This window comes from Dermacentor silvarum, chromosome 7, assembly GCF_013339745.2.
Source record: "Dermacentor silvarum isolate Dsil-2018 chromosome 7, BIME_Dsil_1.4, whole genome shotgun sequence".
NCBI lineage: Eukaryota > Metazoa > Arthropoda > Arachnida > Ixodida > Ixodidae > Dermacentor > Dermacentor silvarum.
The window spans coordinates 176,548,373-176,569,356 of record NC_051160.1 but is presented as its reverse complement, the minus strand read 5'-3'; the positions used below and the strand labels follow the sequence as shown (position 1 = coordinate 176,569,356).

The following is a 20,984-nucleotide window of genomic DNA, read 5'->3' as shown; positions in this document are numbered from 1 at the left end:
GAGAAGCTAAAGCTTCTCCCGGTAAACAACCCTTTACTGGTAAAAGATTCCCTTGAGGTTGTTGACTTCTTTTCAGGGGATGCAGGGTCAAAAGAACTGATAGTTGGGCGAGTTGGTACGAATTCATAGTGAAATATTTAGCGCGCACAATCGACAAGGACACAGTGAAGAGGTCCTTCACTGTGTCCACAAGTGCTCGTGTGTCCCCCTTCACTGTGTCCTTGTCGATTGTGCACACGAAATATTTCACTATAGATGCAGGGTCAACCCTGGAGGCTTTCTCCATTGATTTGAAAGATCTTTATTATTCCACCCAAGAAAGAGCTGCTTCAGTGCATTCAGGACAGCACAGACAGATACGGCTCCCTGTCATTTCAAGATGACTCTGGTATACCAGAAGATAGATTCTTGGCAATGCTGGAACTTTATCTGAGTTCCACCTTCATTGAATGGGGTGGTTATCTTTACTTGCAAAAGAGAGGCATATGTATAGGTTCATGTTTAGCGCCAATCCTTAGTGATCTATTCTTAGCTCATGCGGGCAGAACCTTGTCTGATCTTCTTGAGGGTAGCGGTGTAGAAAAACTTTTGAGATTTGTTGCCGATTTTTTAATCCTTGTTGACAAGACTTCCTTTGACTCCGACGTAGTCGTTAGCAATACATTGACAACTTTTAAGCATATTTTATCATCCATACGATTTTTAGATTTAAACTGTTTTTATCAACTAACCACATCTGTTGGCAGTATAAGCCTCGGGCAAATAAGCCACTGCTCCCCTTCCACTCCTGCTATTCTAAGCTTGTCAAACGTAGCATCGCCAGTATGTGCCCGTTGAATGTCTTTAAGAAGTCATGCCCTCATAGGGCAAGGGATAGTTTCCTTAGGCAGATCGACCGTCTAGAGGAGGCCGGCTACCCGTACGCTGTTCATATATCGGTAGCGGAAAAGATGTTGAAGAAGTCGCGAGTTCGTCAACTCAACAAAAAGAAACCTCCGGAAAAAGAAAAGATAGCCGTGATTCCGTATGTACATTGTGTGTCCCACAATTTGAAAAAGATTGCAAAGCATGCCGATGTAAATGGGGTCTTCTCTGCCCCATTGAAGCTTTCCAGGCTCTGCAGGATGACTAATCCTTGTCTCCGGAGAGCCCCGCCCCGGCCTGCGTCGTAAACCACGAAAATAATTACGTCGCTTGCCAGGTTGGAGTGCTTTACCAAATTCCCTTGTCGTGCGGTAAAATATACATGGGTCAAACTGAGCAATGCTTCAATGATATGTTATGACAGCACAACAATAACGCCAGGAATGGCAGATTCATTGCCAAGATTGCGTTCACAAGTGTAAACCTAATCTTCGTGCCTGCTCTGTTGTCGCCAGAAGCCACGATAAGTGCGTTAGGTTAATCATTGAAGCCAGGAGAATTATCGAAGCAGGCGATAGGGGTGTAAGTGTGGCTTCGGTTTCACTGTCATCAAAAGAACTGAACTACCTGAATGCGACTACGCATGGATAAAACTGTGATAGCACTTTGAGCTTATATACTGTGGTTTTGTTTTTCCGAATGAACTATGCTGGAAGTGGCGCCCGTGTGTGTATGTGTTTTCTCCCACTTTGTCCATCATCATCTTCACGCCTCGCTCTTCAGAATATGCTCAACCAACACGCCCAGTCCTACATTCTTACCTTGTTGTCTTTTTAGCGCGGAAAGTTTTTAAGCGGAGCTTCATAGGTCACTTGTGTCGGGGTCGGTGTACGCGGTGTACCAGGTCGTCATCGTCTTCCGCAGCTGGCTCATAGGGATGGTAATATCGATGAACGATTAATCGATTAATCGACTAAAAGTACGCCGCAAAACGATTAATTGTCATCGATGTCTACCTTTAATTTAATCGGTTTAATCGATTAAAGCAGTTCGATTAATCGTTTTCCAGGCGGTGACTAAAGTGGCGTGAAAATTTTGAAATCGTGCTATAGAATGCGCAGTACGAGCAACGGCAGCGCGGCTGCGAAGACTGAGAACGACTGTTGACTGTTTTCACGAGTCCTGCCGAGCTGGCCAAGCGCTTCCCCTCTTTACGCACGCGTCACACAAGGTGCCTGGGGCCGGAGAGACGCCGCCCCAGTGGAGGAAGAAATGAACTAGGAGAGAGCATTACGTGAGGCTGCAAGTCTTGGCAAGCGAACTCACCGTCAAGCCATTTCTTTCGCTTTTTACCTCGCAGTATATAGTCAGCACGTGACCCTGAGAGACAACGTATTGGCCGATAATGTTTGGTTCGCAGTAGTTTCAAATGGTTGTGCTCCCGTTCAGCTGCGCTACTGCCCTGCACCCGGCAGCATTAAACCTACCACGCGCTCTGATGTGGTGATCACGTGTTGCGCCGTTACTTCATGTCAGTCGTGCTGCGATGATATCTTCTAATTTCTCCTTCCTCCATGCCCACCCTCCTCAGTAAGTGCCATTTTTAACATGCAGGGTGTTCATTTTTAAGTTCTACGGAATTTTTAGAAATCGCCTGTGGCAGGTAGCGTAATTTTTATCATTGAGCTGAGTTATTCGATGAGGTGGACATTAGCACGAGAAATCGAAACACATATTCAACTAATTAACAAAAATCACTAATTAACTTTAGTTTTTACTTTACGACACATATAGCAATTTACGAATTGTAGCCGGTGAGCTTGTCAGGCGTATCCACTTGGAATGAATTTACAGAATGACACCAGCTTGGTGATATGCACCATCGTATACTCGCCGTAAAAATGCACTGTTGTTCCACTTACTTTTTTACCAAAATGCATTGAAGTATAAAAGTAACTGGAACGCCCATGTATTTCGTCCCACCCTTTGAGAAATAATATTTCGAAACTGGTCTCCTGCCTGGAAATTCATTTCAAGTAGGTGCGTCTTGCAAACTCACCCGCTACAATTCGTAAATTGCAATATGTGTCGTAAAGTAATTAACTAAGAAGTTTATTAGTCAATTTTTGTTAATTGATTAAATATGTCTTTCGATTTCTCGTGCTACTGATGTCCGCCTCTTCGAATAACCCAACTCAACGATAAGAATTATGCTGCCTGCAACAGGCGATTTTTAAAAGTTCCGTAAAAGTTAAATATTGTCACGTAGTAGTGACGGTGAAGGAAACAGTCGCAAAACTGTGAATGACGAAACGGATGTTTTATTGAGCGAACCTGTGCCCACAACAGCAAGCGGCACTTGAAGCACAACGATAGCGGCGAACACAGTCACCGATCGTCGAAATCTGATCAGCGGCGAAACGCGTTGGCTTTTATACATAAGTCATCAAAGGTTCCCGAGTAATCCCTGGTGCCCGCGTGTCTTCCAGAAAGTACTAGACAATTTGCGTCGCTCATACAATCAGATTACATAAGCGTCCGTGACAGTAGACAAGGGATAGAAGCATCGATAACGTTCGAGAAACTTCCGATACATGCAGGTGCGTCCTGCGCCGAGCGATAACGTTTAACATTTGTTAGCCGGTGAAAAGCGGTCACCGGGAAAAGATAAACAAGTACACGTGTCAATATGAACACCCTGTATATTGCTTATTCCTTCACTAGTCCCTAGTGGCAATTATAGTTGGCCTCTAACAAATTAAACATTATTCTTTATCAAAGTTTATACGCTTGTATTTCTTATCCTGGTTCCACCTTTCAAACGTTAAATAGGTAAAATAGGTGAGTAGATAACTGTGTTTCAGCCTTTTTACAGCGCCCGAAAAAAAGTCGATTAATCGATTAATCGACGAAAAACCCCGCATCGAAAGCGATTAATCGATTATACGCTAAACCAACGAACGATTAATCGTTAATCGATTAAAAAATTTCATCGACCATCCCTACTGGCTCATTGGTACCCCTTGAGTTGCGCTCGTGCTACTGCTCCCACATTCGTCGTCGTCGCCGCCTTCTGTCACAGCTGGAGCTGTTGCCGCTCATCATTCCAGCGTTCACTTCTCTTCTGTCGTCGTAATGGGGAGGCTGTGTTTACGGGGGTATGAGCCATTCATTGTATAAAGCCCGACCTACATGGAGCGATTTTCTTGCAAATAACTGACGAACGGCCGCTCGCAGCGTCCTCCCGGCGGCTGTTCACCATCGATCAAGGCGGGCTAGATATGTTCGCAGGCAGTCAATCGCTTGCCGAAAGCGCTATGACAGCCCAGTGAAGGCTGTCAGTGCGGTCGCGTCCGACTTCCTCCCACCGCATTTGAATCGGCTAGCCAGCCAAAAAGCCTAGAGCGAACATGGTGTGCATCACATACAGTGATCGACTGATCACAGCCGTGCAGGCGCGACCAATGTGGTTCAATTGCAGAATAACGGTTCAGTTTGAGGGGATGCACGACTCTCACGCGTTCCCCTGATGTTGTTTTCCCCGCAAGGCTCCCGTAATCCGGCTTCGCCGCGTAGCTTTACGGCGGCGGAGTTGCAGCGTATTACGAGAGATGGTGCTAGTGTTGCGCTGCTAACGCCACTTGACGGCGGGGGGGTTAGGCGGACGCAAGAGGGAGAATGCGGTTCCTCTTCGGGTTGGGATCGGTGAGCGATGCGGACGTCCCGCGCGTGCGCTGATCCCACGCTTCGTGAGACCGCCTCGCGTGGCTAGGAGCACGGCACCGGTATGGACGAACTCGGATCGTTCGAACGCGCTATCGTTCGCGTGACCGTTCACGTGAACAATAAGGCGATGGTGTCATAGCATGGAGCGAACATATTCGCTCGCTATCCGGTCGCAGTGAGTCAGACTGCCTTGATTTGTCGCGCGCCCATGTGAATGTTCTATGCATAGTAATTCGGCTAGCGTGTATTAGTGTATTGAAAGGTGCAATAAATGCCCTTGTTATTATTTTCACTACTGTGTTGTCGTTCCTTTGTCCCAAGAGCACGTGTGACACCTCACAAGTTGCAGATACAAAACTACATTTTCACTGCATCTTACTGGGAATGGAATCACGCTGTTTCTAGCAGCACTGAAATCATGGTGGCGGAGGCTGCCTGTATTTCTCCGCATGCAGGTGCAGCACGGCGGCGGCATGCTGGCGTTCTGCCGCGCTGCTGCGGGCCGCGCGAAGTTTGCCGTGAAAGTTCGCTCCATGTGGGCCGGGCTTTATGTGACGGGCAGATTTAATTTTGAAGCAATTTAATTTCGAAGAATCGCAAGCGGCAATGGCGGGCGAATGCTGCAAACCATGCCGCCGAGGAAACTCGAGACATCGAACGCAAGCGACAACAGCGACGAGCAGAGAATCGTACAATGCAATGGAAGGAAAAGTAGAAGGAAAGGGAAGGACAAGTAGTAGGTCAGGTACCCACCATGACAAGCTTCACTTACCCCCATTTTCTCAACAGGGGAAGGTCTGGCGATTTCTTGAAGACAAGGTTTTTAATTGTTCAATGACTGGCAAAAGGTGCATTCACTGAAAATTAGCTGTGTCCCAGCTCACTGAAAGGCTGTTTCATCATCTGTTTGACTACCAAGGAGCCCCATAGTATCTCAAACCTAATGTTAGGGCTATTTTAACCTCTGGGGGTGCGTGAATATTCGAAACTTTCCAATGACATATTGCATAGCGCCTAATTAGATTTGATCTTCGAATCGAATAGTCACTATTCGTAAATGTGAATATTCTACAAGTACTTTCGAACATTTCATAACGTCAACTGCACCCAATAAAACAAAATTGGAGCAAATGTATTTTCACCACTGTGGGCATAGCATAGAACATGAGAACTTGCATAGTAGAGCAGGCTACATCGCTTAGGTAGCTGTAGTCGGGCTCTCTCTTAAGAGTCCTGTGCATGCAAAGAAACTACTTGCTTGCTCCTAATGCTCATTTGTGCTTTTAATAAGCACGTACTATGTAATGACAGAACTTGCTAACTTTAAGAATACTAGAATGTGAACATCGTTTTATATTAATTGTCATACGACAGTTCTTTACTCGAAAACTATTTGATTCGCTTCTGGTATTATTTAAATTTGTATTCGATTCGGCTTTACAAGTTACTGTTCACATACCCGTTTCAACCCCACGAACCCCAACCTACCATTTCTGATACACTGAATTTGATGCCTAGAAACTTTGATTTAAGCCCTAGAAATCCAATGGAGAAGCCATACTAGTATTTTCGATATTCTGGAGGGAGTTTTCAGTTGCGGATAGTTTAGCAAACCAATGTCTAACAAAATAACCACCATACTAATTTTTTAATAAATTATTTCATCGTTTTGATCGTGCGAAATGGTGCTTGCGCTTGGTGGGGTTAATTAAAAACTGGCATGCACAATAATTTACAAAAGTGGAAAGTTGGAGTGATTCATAATTGTGCCACGCAGGAACGTGAGGCAAACAGGAGTGCACATCACTAACAACAAATGTTACTGGAAGAGGTGTGCAGCATATTACACACTCACCATCATGCCAATACTAGTACTATGGTGTGCTACTCTATGCAAACTTGCTGCAGAGAATGTGTCAAACTCTCAGCATGTCTATGAAACACCACAGAGTAGCAAAAGTTTTACAACTTGGCACGTGACTCTAGCCGAATGTCTCAGAAAGCTTAACTCTTTTGGTATGGCTGTAGAGGGAGTGCTTAAAAGGAATCGTATAACTTTTCCAGCTTGTACGATTTCTGAAGCCAGGCAATTTCTGTGCTACTGAAAATAGTGCACCATTTCACATTATAGTTGGTTATTAAACAGGTGGCGCAAACACGACTTGGGCTATGCTGCACCAGCCACAATCTGCGACGTTACAAAATCCTCAGTTCATTGACAGAGCAGTCCATTTTTCTGACACGAGAGAGGTATCATGTACGGTGTACCTATTTACTATGCACCCAATATACTGGACTACATTTTGTCTCTCCTGGGATCCTTTGTTGCGACCAATTTATACAATGCTCTGCCAATTTGTGAATCAGTGTCGAAGCTTTCCAGATGCAGACAACAACTCTTACCTTTTTGACTGCTGAAACGTTCTTCAAGTTACTTGATATCTTGTGCATATACAGAATCAAAGCCCCCTATTCTTGTTCCTGGCAGCATCTTGACAGGGATCCACTGATGGGAAATCGTAGAACCTGAAAAGATTAGTTAGGTGATTCCCGGTTTCCCTATAAGCACAAATAAACACAAAGAGAACCGATTTTCGTTTGCACTCCGATATCAAGAATGTGTGGGATTGCGAAGTGGGCGAATGCCAACATAGGAGTACTATATGCTGGTTGGTTCTTTTACACGTAACAAGCACTAAGTGCACAATAACATTGTCAAAGGGAAACAGCAGCCAGAGCAGTGGCGTAGCCAGAAGTTTATTTCGGGGGGTGGAATTCTCTACCGACTGCTACCACTCCTCCCCCTCTATTTCTCTCTCTCTATATATATATATAGTATATGGAGATTGTACACCACGCAAAGACACTCCTAACATCTCCCCGGACAAGATTAATACTAATAAGGATGCACATTTTTACATTGCCAAAACACTTCGCTCAACTTCTGACAACAGTTTTTTATTGCTAAGGCGTGCTGTCACTTTGCATCAAATTATGCTACCATCCTTATGCTATTTTTAAAAATATTAGAAAAACATTTAGTTACAAATAGGTGCTTTTATAAATGCATGTTGGTGGCCTGGTTGGTACTTGACTTCGAAAAACAAACAGATCTAAAAACGGGGCCAAACAAAAACAAGACAGCGCACTACTGTTTGTCTTCTTGTGTGCCCAGGTAACAGTCGAGGTAACCGTTGCTTTCCAGCCAGATCTTCTAGTGAATGGTTTGGCCATGGCTACGTACAGGAGAGGGTGGGCACTATTTTGAAAGTTGCCTAGCTATTACTCAATCATGCTTTTCGGCATTGTGGGCATGCTATACTATCGTACATTTAAATATTCAGGGACTAACATTTGCACTAGAACTTCGATAGTATAATATGACGCAAGTTTCACTCACTTTCGGTGACCTGCTCTCCAACTTTTTTAAAGAGGTGTTTGGAAGTAACTTGCGATCATAGTATTGTAGTCATCACGCGACACATATTGTTATTTGATCACTCTTGGGAATTGATGATGCAGACAGTCCGAAGCAGGGCTGGTTCCTGTTTAGAAGCCATTGGCAAAATTACGGCATCCTTAGTTCGCAGTAAATTAAGGGCTAGCAGCTCCGAGAGATTTGAAAGTGTTGTGTCTCCTGACACGCGACTGTTGTGAAAATTGCCGAGACGTTTGTTTAGGATGGGCTCTCAGCAGCAAGCAGCATGTACTTGTTATGACGGAGTAGGTGACTGGCCGTGGCCGTCTGGTGTTGCGCGATTGGCACAATTGTACAATTCTTCATGGCAGTCAGGAGACACTCTCCCTATGTCCATAATTTTTCTCCACCTTCGTTCTTCATGCCTTTTATTCATGTCGCCTGCCCCCCTTCTCCTCGTATCTATCACCCCACTCCCCTTCGTAAAACTATTTTCCGTCAGCTACTGCTGCACTCTTCAACATTCACCGGGTTGTTAAATGGCGCGGCGGCCCCTAACATTCCAATATTTCTGGATTTGTATGGACTTCGAGGCCATGCACCTACCTCCCCGCCCTGCCTGTTTGTTGTGGCCATTTCTAGGTTACCTGACCCAGCAACCCCGTCCTTAATATATACTGCGGTGCACAAATGAACGTTCTGCAGATCTTTCTTCTCAGCGTGTACAAATTAACCTAATATCAAGTCCTTCACAAGTTTATTAACATAATGAAAGTCAGAAACAAGGCAACAAATAAGGGGTGACGTGCGTGCTTATTATGCGTTTCCTAGGCAAGCGAGTCACAATATTTTCGGAATGCTTTTCTTCCGCACAGTGTGGTCGACGATTCGGTCAACTACCAGAAATGAGAAGCTCTTAGACGACACGAACGCTTGGTGGGAAGCAACAATTATTGCCCCCAAGTTCTATGTGCGCACTCGTCCCATCTTTCTCATTGTGTGGAATTTTTAGTGTTGATCCACCTCGGCAGTTATGGTTAACAGAATCCGCAATGAGGTAGAGGTGCACCACGATGTTCTGCCTGCTACACCTTTCTCCTACTTTTCTCTCCGAAAGCAGTGCACTCCTTGCGCCCTTTTGGTTAAATGAGTGTGGCCCTAAACATTCAGGGGAAGGCGGGTTCTACAGCTCAATTTTTTTTTTCGTTGCCGCTGTGTCCACACCTCAAATATGCTTGCAAGCAGAAAGGTCAGGCTGTGCATCTTTTATCCACAGAGGATCTCATCACTTTGTGTGCGCAACCGGTGACAGGCACAAAGCAACAGCAAAGTCATCATTCTTTCAACAAAGAAAAATGTGCAGCTTGAGACAGCGTTTTGCATGCTTGTCAAATTTCCTTTTAATAAAGCGTTTCTCTCTCTCCGCTCCCGGAATCGCGATGTGCCTGTCATTGGCGTACATGCCTGGGGGGAGCAGTGACGCAGATGAACTTGTGTGTTCACTTGAAAAACGCCTCGACACTGCTAGCAAGCTAAGGCAGCCGCAAATTTCTGGCATCTTACTAGGTACAACAGCCAGATGGCTTGAGCCTGTGTTCTTGTTTAATTCGCTTAAGTTGCCACGCGGCATAATGTAACTGTGTAACTAAATATAAGCATACAGGCCCGTTTCATAGACATACCACAATAGTGACTTATAAATTGTGTTGTCCATAATCCATCGCTCATAGTCTTCAGTTTGATCAGTGTCCAATTTCACAGTTTCAAGCACACTTTCGAGCGTCTTGAAATGAGCTCGGTTAATTACCCACTAGCCAGTGTGTCCCCTACATGGGAGGCAAAATATCTGAGTAAATTGCCCAGTAATATTCACTATTGTAAATACTATAATTATTGTAAATAGGCCCTCTGTGCTTCCTCTAATTCTGTTCCCTCTTCATTGCACCCCTTTCTGGCCAATGTTCAGGTGTCAGCCCATCACCAGGAAAATTCTTCCAACAAGCACAAATGTAGTCACCTTTTCTCCAATCAGACACGAGCTGATGCCCATTTGTTCTTGGCGCGACAGCAAAGTCGTTTTGTCCATGTGCATGGGAGAGGGCATTGCCCCCATGACAACCTCCCACCCCACTTCGGACCGCCACTAGCCCTCGACTTCCTTTCACATTCAAGCTTACCCTTTCATCCATGTCGCTCTTTCTGCGCGCGCCTCCTGAAACTTTCTGTTCTGTGACAAAGGGGAGAAACGGGATAGTGGGGGCCCTCCTCTGGCTATGCCAATGGTTCAGAGCAAGTCTGGTCCAGCAATTTAAATTACGAGCAGTGGCTCTTTCGTGGCACGCAGCCTACTTACATCTGCTGCTGTTATCAAGGCCTGTAATGTGTGCAGGCGTGGAAGGTGTGCCTCGCCACATGAAGCAATGACGTGGTGAAGGCTTCAGCAAAGCTATGTGCTGTGGAAATAGTGTATCGCCACACTTGTATACCATGTCCCCCCTTCTGCAGATTTCTGTACACGTTCGGTGAGATTCACATGCCAAGTTAGAATTTCTAAGTTTTGCTGTTGTGATGCTTTATATAGAAATATGCGGGCTTCACACATGCTGTCTGCAGCATTGCGTGGTGTAGTGCCCCATGGCATGGTGGTAATCCCCAATGCATATATGCTGTCCGCCTTTCCAATAAAACTTCGTCTTCCTGCACTGCAAATGCAGTAAAGAATCTATGATAAAGTGAGTTTTGTAAGCCTGTTGAAGCAGCACAGGCTGTTAAGTGGACACAGTGCCTGCAAAGAGGAGATATCAAGCAAAGCAGCAAGATAACCTTTTGGGGTCATCCACAGAGCAACCACAGCCTGCCACGAGTGCACATTAATGAAAGCTTGTGACTTAACTCCATCACACAATGCAATGCTAAATGGCAAAGTGGCAGAAAAACTACAGTCACACATTTTAGCTCAGAGCAATGTTGCTTGTACCGAAACATGTTAGCTACTGAGTCTCAGTTGCACAATAAGAAACTGTTTGCACAGGCCAGCAGTACAAGCAGATACTCACTCATCAATATTTTTGCAGGCCACGCACTCACTCATGCAGAACACTTTGGGTCATCACAAAGCAAAATAGGAATGATAAGGTGTATCTCTCCTTCGTGGTGGCGTGGAGCAGAGGTAGAATCATCATCATCATCATCATCATCAGCCTATATTTATGTCCACTGCAGGACGAAGGCCTCTCCCTGCGATCTCCAATTACCCCTGTCTTGCACTAACGTATTCCAACATGCGCCTGCGAATTTCCTAACCTCAATCATCCCAGAGAAGAGAGAAGAGAAGAGAGAAGAGAAGAGAGAAGAGAAGGGAAGCGCAGTCGAGGACGGCAGAAAGTCAGGTGAGATGATGAGGTTAGATAATACCCGGCTTCAAATCTGAAGGTAGTAAGTTCGAATCCTACTCCAGTCCACCACATTTTCAGGCATGGAGTGGTGCCTGACACCGGCAAGAAAAAAATATTGCCAAGAGCTAGTGGGGCTATACTAGTTCAGGTGCAACCAAACTAGGAAGGCCCACTAAGCTTCATCAAAGTCACTTCCTCACCAGAACAGGAACTGGCCTCCCTGCTGCAGTATTCGGCCACCTCCCTCATGACTCCGACAATTAACCCATGGCCCTCAGTCCCCAGTGGCTGCGGAGCACCTGACCAAGGCGGCGCTCAGACCTGCTACGCGGCAGAGGGGGCTAAGGATCTCTGGGTCTGGACAGGCCGCCAATGGAAACTGAACCTGGCAATGTTCAACACGCGCACCCTCTCGAGTGAGGCTAGCTTAGCAGGACTATTTGAAGAATTATCAGGCATTGCCTGGGATATTATTGGCCTTAGGTTAGAAAAACCGGTGAGGCTTATACAATACTAACGGCCACGTCCTCTGCTACAGAGGTCTTCCAGATAAGAGAGAATCCGGGGTAGGATTTCTAGTTCATAACAACATAGCGGGCAAACATTGATGAATTCTACAGCATTAATGAGAGGGTAGCAGTCGTTGTAATATAGCTGAATAGGAGGTATAGAATGAAGGTTGTACAAGCCTACGCCCCAACCTCTAGTCACAATGATGAAGAAATAGAACAGTTTTATGAAGATGTTGAATTCGCAATGAGAAAGGTACAAACTCAGTATACTGTAATCATGGGCGACTTCAATGCAAAAGTGGGGAAAAAAAACAGGATGGTGAGCAAGCAATTGGCAACTACGGCATCGATTCTAGGAATGCAAGAGGAGAGATGTTAGTAGAATTCGTGGAAAGAAATAGGCTCCGAATAATGAATAAGGTACCTTCTTCAGGAAGCGCAGCAACAGGAAGTGGACCTGGAAAAGCCCTAATGAAGAAAAAGGAATGAAATAGATTTCATACTCTCTGCCGATCCAAGCATAGTGCAGTATGTAGACGTGTTGGGTAGGGTAAAGTGTAGTGACCATAGGCTAGTGATGTCTAGGATTTCTCTCAATTTGAAGAGAGAAAGCATGAAATTAGTAAAGAGGAAACAGGCCAACCTAGAGGCAGTAAGGGCAAAAGCAGACCAATTCAGGCTGGTGCTTGCAAACAAATATGCAGCTCTAGAAAAGGAATATAACGACAACAAAGAGGTAATGAATGAAACTGTAACTAGGTTGGTCTCAGAAGCAGCAGTTGAAGTGGGAGGTAAGGCACCAAGGCAACCAGTAAGTAAGCTCTCCCAAGAAACAAAGGACCTAATAAAGAAACGACAAAACATGAAAATGTCCAACTCAAGAGATCAGATAGAATTTGCTGAACTGTCAAAACTGATCAACAAGAAGAAAGTAAGGGATATCCGAAATTATAACGTGGGAAAGATTGAGGAAGCCGTAAAATATGGCCGCAGCATTAAATCAGTAAGAAGAAAGCTTGGCATAGGACAAGGGAAGATGTATGCACTGAAAGATAAGCATGGAAATATCATCAGCAATTTCGATGACATAGTAAAAGCAGCAGAAGAATTCTATACTGACCTGTACAGCACCCGAAACAGTCAAGCTACTTTCATTCGAAATAGTGATGAACTGGATACAGAGGCTCCTTCTATAACTAGCGATGAAGTTAGAAGGGCCTTGAAAGACATGACCAGGGGAAAAGCTGCTGGAGAAGATGGAATAAGAGTATATTTAATTAAAGATGGAGGAGATATCATGCTTGAAAAGCTTGCGGCCCTTTATACACAATGCCTCTCAACTTCAAGTGTACCAGAGATTTGGAAGAACGCCAACATTATACTAATCTATAAGAAGGGAGACATTAAAGAATTCAAGAATTATAGACCCATTAGCTTGCTTTCAGTATTGTATAAAATATTCACCAACATAATTTCCAATAGAATCAGGGCAACACTTGACTTCAGCCAACCAAGAGAACAGGCTGGCTTCAGGAAGGGATATTCTACGATGGATCATATCCATGTCATCAATCAGATAATTGAGAAATCTGCGGAGTACAATCAACCTCTGTATATGGCCTTCATAGATTATGAAAAGGCATTTAATTCAGTAGAGATACCAGCAGTCATAGAGGCATTGCGTAATCAAGGAGTACAGGAGGCATACGTGAATATCTTAGCAAACATCTACAAGGATTCCAGAGCTACCTTGGTTCTCCACAAGAAAAGTAGAAAGTTACCTATCAAGAAAGGGGTCAGGCAAGGAGACACAATCTCTCCAATGCTATTCACTGCATGCTTAGAAGAAGTATTCAAGCTCTTAGACTGGGAAGGCTTAGGAGTGAGGATCAACGGGGAATATCTCAGCAACCTTTGGTTTACAGATGACATTGTCCTATTCAGCAACAATGCAGACGAATTACAGCAAATGATTGAGGACCTTAATCGAGAAAGTGTAAGAATTGGGTTGAAGATGAATATGCAGAAGACAGATAATGTTCAATAGCCTGGCAAGGGAACAAGAATTCAGGATTGCCAGTCAGCCTCTAGAGTCTGTAAAGGAGTACGTTTATCTCGGTCAATTACTCAGAGGGGACTCTGATCACGAGAAAGAAATTTACAGAAGAATAAAATTGGGTTGGAGTGCATACAGCAGGCATTGCCAAATCCTCACTGGGAGCTTACCACTGTCGCTGAAAAGAAAAGTGTACAATCATTGCATTCTACCGGTGCTAACATGTGGTGCAGAAACTTGGAGGTTAACAAAGGAGCTCGAGAACAAGTTAAGGACCGCACAAAGAGCGATGGAATGAAAAATCTTAGGACTAACGTCAAGAGACAGGAAGAGAGCGGTGTGGATCAGAGAACAAATGGGGATAGCCGATATTCTAGTTGACATTAAGTGCAAGAAATGGAGCTGGGCAGGCCATGTAATGCATAGGATGGATAACCGGTGGACCATTAGGGTTACAGAATGGATACCTAGAGAAGGGAAGCGCAGTCGAGGTCGGCAGAAAACCAGATGGGTTCACGAAGTTAGGAAATTTGCAGGCGCAAGTTGGAATACGCCAGCGCAAGTCAGGGGTAATTGGAGATAGCAGGGAGAGGCGTTCGTCCTGCAGTGGACATAAAAGATAGGCTAATGATGATGATGATCTCTCCTTCGATAAGGTAAATGGAAAACTGTTCTGTTGGGACGAAGCTCAGAGGAAACAGACTCCGTTTAGGCCACAATGATTAGGCCGCCCCATTCATGACAGTCATCAGCAATGCAGAACTCTCAAATTTATTCCAACAATGCCAAACCAAACAGCCATTGCGTAAAATATGGCCCTCAAATGTTACCCCTCAAAATTGTGCGCTATGATGGCAACTCCAGAGATGGTGGTGTAGTGTTGAAAAATGGCTTGGAGTAGACACCTGTTCTGCCACAGCGTAGAATCTTAAAGGGGCCCTGAAACACTTTTCGAACATAGCAAATAAACATTGCCAATCCGTTAATGAGGCTGCTGTGAACATGAGTGAAATATTATTGCCCTGTACGGAGTAGAGAATACACAATCACATGTTAAAAGCAGTTAAAAGCATCCGCAATGTCGTCATCAAAAGCTGATCGAAAGCTGTTGGCCGACCAAAGCTACTGGCGAATTTCTTAATCGTGACGACATTCTCAGTAACACGTGATGGCTAATTTAGAGTTAAATAAATGGAAAATATACATGTCTGCTATCTCAAAAAGAAAGTAAAATTTTGTTTTTGAACTGCTGTGAGTGGCCTCCAAGATGGCAGTGGCATAGCACAGTTAACACTTCCGTCACTGCAACGCTCATCTTTTGGCCAGGGCTCAGCCCTCTGGGCTTCTCCGCTGTGTAGCTTTCAGTGCACTAGCGGAGATGAAAAGAGAGAGACGAAGCCAAGTGTCGGTGCGATAACTCTACTGGAAGATTAAGAAAAATTTTTGTGGCATGAGATTCACTAGACAATGTGGGGCCATTCTATGACTAGCTAAAAAACTGTTCTAGGGCCCCTTTATTGCCAGAAGTCTTAAATAAATATGATGATTTTGAAAGTGTCCTACTTAGCTACGGTCTAGATGTTGCAATAATAAGAGAAATGTGGCTAAACAGCAAAATTCCAGATGCAGATGTTATCCCTCAAAATTGTGCGCTATGATGGCAACTCCAGAGATGGTGGTGTAGTGCTGAAAAATGGCTTGGAGTACACACCTGTTCTGCATAACACAAATATTGAAATGCTATGGACTGCCAGCTCAGTCTTTTCGTGGGCGCTTTTTATAGGCCTCCCAATGCTGGAAGGATTGCTGGAAGGATGCTGGAAGGAAGATTCAATCCTGGAAGGATTGCATGATTTTCTTCCACTCTGTACCAAGCGCTATGCGAACATCATCCTGGGCGGAGATTTCAACTTGCCAAAGATAAACTTGCTGAGTGCTATTCCTGCATGCCACCACTCTGGCTGAGAGAGAGAGAGAGAAAATGACTTTATTGACATTAATCCGGCATGTAGGGGTGGATCAGGCCACGTAGGGCTCCATCAACCCCCTATCTCACTAGACCTCAGCGCGGACCGGTCCGGCGCTAGCTACTAGGAGTTTCCTCCGTTCGCTTTTGCCGGGCCAGGGCCGCGTCGAGCCGCTGGATGGCTTGGAGTTGCGCCTGATGGCCAGGCGAACTGGCTGACGGACTGTTCTTCTATCTAAAGCAAGTTGCGGACATGTATGACAGCACACACATGCTCTTTGTCTCCAGTACACTTAGCGATTCCGGTTACACTTTCCCGATATGTCTCGAGTCTCGAGCCATCACAATAAAAAAAAATTTCACTTCAACCATGCCAAACACTAGATCTTCTTGAGATGGAATACGACAGTTTTACCAGTAAACACGTAAATCGTCTATTATCTGTAATTGACTGATGGCTGCATTTTAAATTAACAGTCCTCACATGCGTATCAAAATATGTGCCTCTGAGTAAAAAAAAGGGCTGAGAATGTGAACCCTTCAATCACATGGGATGTACTACAACTGAAGTCAAGTGGCTTTCGCAGAAGAAAAACAGAATGGGACGCTTTCTAGTTTGCACCGGAATCTGATGGCGAAAATAAAAAGTTCCAAAACACCAACACAACAATCTCAAGAGCGACCCCAAGAAGTTCTGGTTGTACTTGACCGAGAATGAACCAGTAGGCAAACTGCAACATGATGGCTCTTACCTTACTGATACACTTGCCACAGCGTCATATTTTAATGATCATGCTTAAAGGCCCTTGATAGGATATCCCAATACAAGTTCATGGTAAAACTATGGAACCTTCTACAGGGATAGGACTGCCCAAAGTCATTTTGACGCAAATGCCCACAGATGCGCACGAGCGACGAGTGCTCGTCTGCATCTGTCGTCTCTTCTTTGTGTGTATGCGTACTTTTTTTGCGCTATGTCTGGAAATAACAATCTGAATACGGGAGGAATAATGGAATATGGCAGCGCACTTTGAAACCACGATGGAACACAGAATTAAACAAACACAAGCACTGTACTGCAACTGTCTTAAGCTGAACTTTGAAGCAGATTATCTTGATTCTGAAACCGTCCAGTGCATGATGCAAATTTTGCTAACAGTGCCTGTAGATTTTTAATTAGTGGCAGCATTCACAAAAAAAAAAAAACATGCATTCTGCAATAGTGAATGCGAAACTTCAAAAAGTGGCTGACATTTTTTATAAATGCCTGTTTATTTAATGTCTCGACAGTGTGGGTGAAGTGCTTGCAAATGCCCTTCAACAGACCGTATGGAGAAACCAGAGTTATGAACTACTGTGGGTTGTTTAAAGCCATTTCTACATATTAGAAATAGTTTCACCTTGCCACAATGTGAGCATGGGACGGTAGAAGCACGCTTTGTAGCTATCATCATCAGCCTATATTTATGCCCACTACAGGACGAAGGCCTGTGATCTCCGATTACCCCGGTCTTGCGCTAGCTTATTGCAACTTACGCCTGCAAATTTTCCAATTTCATCACCCCTCCTAGTTTTCTGCAGTCTTTGTAGCTATAGCGTACAAGAATATGGAAGAGTGGGTCAAGCAGCAGCACAGTGCATGCTTTTTTGTAAAGCCAAAAACATAGTGGTACTACGATCAAACTATCTATTCCCGCGCTGGCACTCATGATGATAGCAAAAAATGTTCTCAAATTATGCGGTCCAATGAATGCGGTAAGATAATTTTTGAGTCGGCTTATGTCACCGCAGACCCAGAGAGCCACAATCGACCCTGAGTTGGTATAACGTAAAACTATTCCAATCTACTTTTATTCTAAATCTCCCATTAGCCCTTCGTGATAGGTCAAAATGGCTCAGGCCTCACATATGGGCACAAAAACAGATTGAAATAGTTGTACATTACACTCGCCCTGGGGACAGACTGCTGAACCCGCACCAGTACGCGCCTCCCTAATAGCTCGCAGTGCCCTCAACCTACTTTTCGTTGTTTTGCGCCTCAGCTAGGAAGCGCCGCTCGGCCCGCTCAACCATATTCTAGTACACTCCAAACACATCCGTCCTGACAGCAGCGACGACATACGCCGAGCCGAGTGGCCGAGCATACGCCGGCCACTTGAAGGAAGAGTCGCGATATATAAGCGCAAAAATCATGAGAAACTGTGCGGGAGGCGCTTTCACGCGGTGTGCGGAATGTAAACGGCTGCACTCTTTTTTTGGAGAACGAATCCACTTGCTGTTCACGGCCACAGCCGAAGCCGTTCTGGCGCAATTTCAGTCAATTATCTGTGTTTGGCACAGGAATTTGCATTTGTATCAAAATGGCGCAATTGGCACAGGAGTCCCACCCCTGCTTCTAAAGAATGACAAGATATTACAGTGGCTTGACTCTCATCTTTCAGACAGACACCAGTATGTTCGAATAGGAGCATCTAAATCATTCATGCTGCCAGTCTTATCCGAAGTATCGCAGGGCTCAGTTCTTGGACCGCTCCTTTTCTTGATTTATTTAAAGGGCCCCTCACAAGGCCCCATGGCAAATTTTCGTTATCGTCTGGAAGCTGCCATCTAAGAAGCGTTTTACTGAATGAATTTTCAAATCAGTTCATTATTGGAGGAGACCTGCCCTGTCATCATGCCGTCAGGAGGCAAGCCGTTCCGAAGCGGTGCTTCCCACACCAGAGCCCTTCCTTGCACCTTCCGCATTGGGAGTCACGGTGAGTGAGGAAGAGGAACGTGGCTCTCTGGCTGAGAGCGCACTGCCTCCAGAGGGAGAAGGAAGTGCAGCTTTTTTCTTTTTGCAAATTTCAGCTGTTTTCGCCGCATGCGTAATACTTTGCCGACATGATTGTCAGCACATTATGTATGCACTGCGCTTGTTTGCTACAGACTGCCAAGCCTGGTGAGGGGCGTTTTAAATGACCCGTCATTCAATACATGAGTGTTTTTGCATTTCGCCCCCATTGAAATGCAGCCGCTGTGGCCGGGATTTGATCCGGCGATTTCGTGCTTAGCAGCCCAACACTGTAGCCACTAAGCAAACACGACGGGTGCCATTACTAGAGTCACGTCACAAACTCCACTGGCTCCATTTTTAATATTATTGCGATAGCAATTATATGGACACTTCAACCGGATTTCTGCCGTCGGCGTCGCCGTGAGGTTCCCTATAGATAAAATCTTCGCAGCGCGCCGTATGCCCGAGCGGAAGCATGCGGGGACGCGCGCTATCACGGAGAGCAGACGCACTTATCTCCCACGCGCAAGCAAGGAAGCAGGAAGCCAGCGCCGGAGGGAGCGGGGGGGGGGGGGGGGGGGGCGCACTAGTACTCTGCCAACAACCTCGCTCGTCCGCACCGTCTCTTATCTCCACACGGCTCTGACCTTTATGCGCCGTGCATTCGCCGCTCAGTTACCGTTGAAGCGATAGATCGCACGTACCTTCGCCCGCTGCGGCGTATGCTCGCTGCCAGCATTTTGACAGTCGTTGTCTGCAGTCATTCAGTGTGATCTATTCGTGTTTGTTTGTGCGCGCTCACACCACGCTTGTTCATTCAGTTAGTAATAGTCGGGCCACATTTTCCAACGCACGCTACACATGCAATGCTGCCCGGATCGGCAGTGCAGCGCTACAGGTGTAGTCCCTTCGCACGCGCTGCCCACGGGAAGCGCTTCTCATCAACACCACCGTTTCACACGCGTCTTCTCGTGGTCATCGAGTCTCTCTTCATGTCGGTCTACTTACGCCGCAGCACACCTGCTTACTTAATCAGCTCATGTTTACTACAATTCATATTGCTACCAAAGCCGCTCACCTTACTTTGTATGACATTGCTGTGTTGCTATCGCATTCATTGCTTCGCCCTTAGGGCGAAACTGTGACATTTTTATCCCCAACAGAACAAAACTTGACTTCTACTTCTTACATGCAGTACAATACAGCACGACAGACTTTAGGCAAACATGAAAAGACACTGATAATGCCCCAAATGAGAACAAACACCTATCGTTACGCTTTCTTTCTGAGAACGATACTGTAATGGAACTCGCTTCCTCGTGATATGCCATAGGTGACGTTACGAGAATCCTTTTCATCGGCTGTGACTAGTCTTCTGCAGTGTTGGAATTTACTTTTGTTACTTGCAAGGGTGTTCGTATCATGTTTGCGATTTTGTTTCCTTTTTGATGGTTTACTGAAGTGCCTTACGAGCCTGCAATCTCGCTCTGCTTGTTTAACTTACTTTTGCTACGCTTGGTACCTATTAGTCTGCTAGTTAGTTTATTATTACACTCTGATGTATATTTTGGCGCTTGTTCATAAAGCTGCACCGTGAATTAGGTGCCTTGGCTGTTAAATGGCAGTATTGAATAGATAAATAAAAATGTGTACACACATGCGTTGGCACTCACTCACATTCCTATTCACAGCCATTCATGCTCGCCAATGCTCACTCGCATTCATATTCACTTCCATACAGACTTGCTAGCCCCAACTCGTGCTGATACTCTCTCGTTCTTTCACTGATACTCGCCGACAGTCCACCCAAAATCACTTGACTGGCTCGTGTTGAGTGGCACTCTAATTCACACTCTTCGTCCCTACCTATGAATCGAGGGCGGAGTGATTGTGAGTGAGCGTGCTGACCTATGCATGTTTATGGCCAACCCTCCTCCAGCAGCAGCCAGCCCAAATAGTGAAGATGATAGTTTCACCCTTTTATAGGCATTGATCAGTTGACTAGATCAGGGACCACAATTCTCATCAGCTACACAAAAAAACAAATTGCCATGCCTCTGCTCAATGCCCTGCGCCTTTAGATGTGCTCAAAACCTAATTCACGGTGACATTTCCATCTAAAACTTCTGCTTGGCATACATATAGGTCTGATGCACTGCAGTTTTGAACATGCTGTGCCGATACCTGGTGGCGAGCAACTAAAGTGGCTGGGTAGAAAAAATTGCAAGTCTCTGCATTGAGTTACGCTGTCACCAGGCTGTAAAGCCTGTC

At 45.2% G+C, this 20,984-nt stretch overlaps 1 protein-coding gene across 1 annotated transcript in view; it reads right to left on the bottom strand.

Moving 5' to 3' along the window:
- Positions 1-20,984, bottom strand: part of LOC125947072 (uncharacterized) — a 79,222-nt gene that overhangs the window by 56,650 nt on the left and 1,588 nt on the right. Inside the window, exon 2 of the mRNA XM_049671391.1 lies at positions 6,994-7,116. The gene's annotated coding sequence lies outside the window, so the exon portion shown is untranslated. The remainder of the gene's footprint in view (positions 1-6,993; positions 7,117-20,984) is intronic.